General features: G+C 45.0%; 1 pseudogene; it reads right to left on the reverse strand.

The window, feature by feature from the left end:
- Positions 1–677: 677 nt before the first annotated feature.
- On the reverse strand, positions 678–943 carry LOC101988119 (annotated as a pseudogene).
- Between the last annotated feature and the right edge of the window lie 2975 nt (positions 944–3918).

Raw genomic sequence — 3918 nt, forward strand, 5'->3', positions numbered from 1 at the left:
TTGTTGTTGTTGTTGTTAATGAAAATAAGCTTTATTACATCAAGGAATAAATACAAAGATGCAACAGTTGGAGTTGTTTTTCTTCCAGATGTTGTGACCATCACAGGAAACACGGAACTGAGATCCACAGTGTCAGGATGGACATTTGCAGGGGGCGTGGAAGGTGGGTAGATTGCTCTTTCTTCTGTATTTATAACTTGTGCTGTTTAAGATTGACTTCAAAGCACTCAGTCATGCAAAGGCTTAAGCAGAGCAGTTCTGTGAAACAGCGTCTACATTGTTCACAGGCAGGCCAGCTACTTAGCAGATGTGCTGTGCTCTGTACCTCAGTCCTCAGAGGCAGGTGAACTCATGGAAAGGAAGTCAACTGGGGTGAGGCAAATGGCACGTGTATCCAAAGGGAGATTTTAAAGGGGACACTGGTATTTGGGGGCAAACAATAGCTTGCTGTGAAGTGGCTTCACAAACATCTTTCAAATCAATGCTTGGGAAGAAAAAAAGAGCTGGATCGTTTCTAACTACTTAAAATGCACGCCGTTAGTAACTGCAAAATGTCTTCCCAGCCTTCTGGATGTGGGTTCAGAGCTGAATGACCATGGCAGGAAAACCACTGCCATTTTGAACAAAGCCTCTCATCTCCACGGGGTAGTGAGATGGGCCTTCAGACTGGCCAGGGCCTAGGACCAGGCAGTATGTTCCGTTTCTGCCAAGCACTCCCGAGCCAGGCTTCGGGCATGAAAGATGCCTGGTTTTTAGTCTCTCCATGGCGCTCTTGCTCCCTGAGTACATGGGTCTGATCTCTTTCCCCCAACTCTTCAATGATGGCCAGCAGCTCTGCATATTTACTCTAATGCACTTGGCTATTTCCAGTTCCCTGGGTGTAGCCTAGTGATGGTGGCCCGTAGTCACTTAGCAGCTGGCGATACTGGGAGGATGTCGCCATAATAGTAGAAGGCGAGTGGACACTTCCAGCATGGAGGCAGCGGCGGGCATGTCAGTACAACATCCCCGCAGGCGGCAGGTGCCCCGGGCAGAGCGGGCTAGGCAGCGAGCGAGGCCGAGGCCGGGCAGCCCCACGTTCCTGCGCCTGTCCGAGTGCCCGTGCACTTTTTGTTGTCGCCGGCTCTGGCCGCGCTGGCAAGTATGGCCGTCCCTCACCCTGCCCACCGCCGCAGGTCCATCGGGTCCCGATTGTTGGGTTTTAAAAATCTTTGTTGTGCCGGCCAGGGGAGGCAAATGCCTTTAATCCCCAGCATTTGGGAAGCAGAAGCAGTGAGGTCTCTGAGTTCACGGCTAACCTGGTCTACAGAGCTAGTTCCAAGACAACCAGGACTGTTACTCGGAAACCTTATATTAACAAAACAAAAACATTCTGTTTTATCTTGTATCTGATTCTTCAGGGTGTAGAGGAGCAGCTTTTTTTATCTGTTTTGTTTTATTTTGTTTTTTGAGACAGTAACCGGGTTTCTCTGTAGGTTTGGAGCCTGGCTGGAACTCACTTCGTAGGCCATGGTGGCCTCATCACAGAGATCCTTCTGTCTCTGCCTCCTCAGTGCTGGGGATTAAATGCTGCCCTACCACCACCAAGCCCATTTTGCTTTTGAAAGAAAGGTTTTTACTCTTTGTTTGCTTAAAACTGGAGGTGAAAGGAAAGTGTTAAACCCTTTTCCTTCCTCAGGAGCAAATGGCTTCCTAAGTATTCCCTACTGATAAAAGTCTAAAATAAAATGACAATGGCAGTGTTGTTAGCATTTGCAATCCTAGTCACAGGATTTTAAATTTACCCTGCTACTGAGTTTTTCTTTGATCAATGAGAAAAGAGTTCAAAGCCAGCAGGTGGTGAGGTAATGCCCGGCTTTACTCCCCAGCAGGCAGAGACAGGTGGATCTCTGTGTTCAGGCCAAAAGGTCACGCAACAGGGGGCTAAGCAGGGACCCCACTTCTCTAAAAACAAAACAAGACGAACAAAAAGGAACCTGACTGGAGTAGCACACTGCTTTAATCCCTAAGCAGGAACCACACGTCTCTAAAAACAAAACAAGCCAAACAAAAAGAAACCGGACAAAAGTGGCACACTGCTTTAATCCCAGCTTGCAGGAGGCAGAGACTCGCAGATCTCTGAGTTTGAGGCCAGTCTGATCTACAGGGCAAGTTCCAGGACAGGCTCCAAAGCCACAGAGAAATCCTGTCACTCTGGGGTACCTCTATTAACAATTGAAATGGAAGGGTAGAAACCATCTCATAGTCCTCTTTATATTTCTCAGGGCTTTTTTGTTTTGTTTTGTTTTTGTTCTGGTTTTTCAAGGTGGTTTCCTGTGGCTTTGAGGCCTGTCCTGGAACTAGCTCCTGCAGACCAGACTGACCTCGAGGCATGCACCATTACTGCCCGGCTCTTTATTTCTCTGTAATAAAGGATTATGTTCATTACTAGGTGTATGTATCCCCAAATATGTACTTCGGGATATATAAAAAAGGTTTAAGGGTGGGCATGTCCACAGTTTTGATAGCAGTAAATAATGGGAAACCTATTCATGAGTAGGAATTCTGTTAAATAAAATTTTCGTATTTGTGCACAATAGAACCGCAAGCTGGGTGTGGTAGCACAACCTGTCTCAAAAACATATCAATGTAGAAGAAACTCAAAACAGCAATCTATTTTTTTATTTCTTTATTTTGTTTTCCAAGACAGGACTTTTCTGTGTAGCCATGGCTGTCCTGGAACTTGCTTTGTAGACCAGGCAAGCCTTAGACTCATTGAGATCCGCCTGCCTCTGTCTCCCAAGTGCTGGTATTAAAGGTGTGCCCCACCATCTCCCGACTTCAGAGTTATAAAATTAATGTTATAAAAGATTTACTTGGACAGTGGTGGCTTATGCCTTTAATCCCAGCACTCGGGAGACAGAGGCAGGCAGATCTCTGTGAGTTTGAGCCCAGCCTGGTCTATAAGAGCTAGTTCCAGGACAGGCTCCAAAGCTACAGAGAAACCCTCTCTCAAAAGAAAAATAAATAAGTAAAAGATTTACTAATAGATTTGCTTAGTAGAATTAGCATAAAGTAGAATTGGCTAGGGGAGCTCTACCTCTAAAAGACAGGCAACCAGGCAGTCCTATTAGAGATTAAAAGAAATTCAGGGTACTAGGGTGTAAAATGTTTATTCATCATGATTAACCATCTTTTAAGGCCCATTCCCATAACAAAGGAGACAATCCTGATTTAACCAGACATTAGAACATTCCCAGAAAATATGCTTCTAACTGGCAGCGCAAGGGGCAGTGTAGATTCACAGCCAGGATTAAGGCCTGACTTTCCATAAAGCCCCAGGCTCTCTTTTGGGAAAAGCTTAATTCTGCCAGAAGGAATATCATCTTGGGTAACAACTATTTGAAAAGAAAACATTCATGTATTTAAGAAACATTCTGAAAAGAAAAATAAAAAAGAATTCTGGCTAAGTGGACAATGGTGGCACACACCCCTTGTCCCAGCACTAAGGTGACAGAGGCAAGCAATTCTCTGAATTCAAGGCCAGCCTGAACCTCAAGAACACCACCACCCAAAAAAGAGAAAAAAATAATCATGGCACTCTCTTTGCTATTTAAATCTCCCATTGTCCAAGTGGCCAGGCTGAATCTCCAGTGTCTGTTTATATTGTTCAAAGTGTAACCTCGAGCCAATAGAGGTTTAAGGATGACAGCATATGCGGAATGCATAAGCCTAAGGTGTATGTAAGGCAGTTAAATCTATTCAAGGCAAGCTCCTCTTTGAGCATTAGGCAGAACTGGATGAGCATTATTATTATTATTATTATTATTATTTTTTTTTTTGGTTTTTTGAGACAGGGTTTCTCTGGCTTTTGAGCCTGTCCTGCAACAACCCCTGTAGACCAGGCTGGCCTTGAACTCACAGAGATCTGCCTGCCTC

This window comes from Microtus ochrogaster, unplaced genomic scaffold (genome assembly GCF_000317375.1).
Source record: "Microtus ochrogaster isolate Prairie Vole_2 unplaced genomic scaffold, MicOch1.0 UNK57, whole genome shotgun sequence".
In the NCBI taxonomy this organism is placed as follows: domain Eukaryota; kingdom Metazoa; phylum Chordata; class Mammalia; order Rodentia; family Cricetidae; genus Microtus; species Microtus ochrogaster.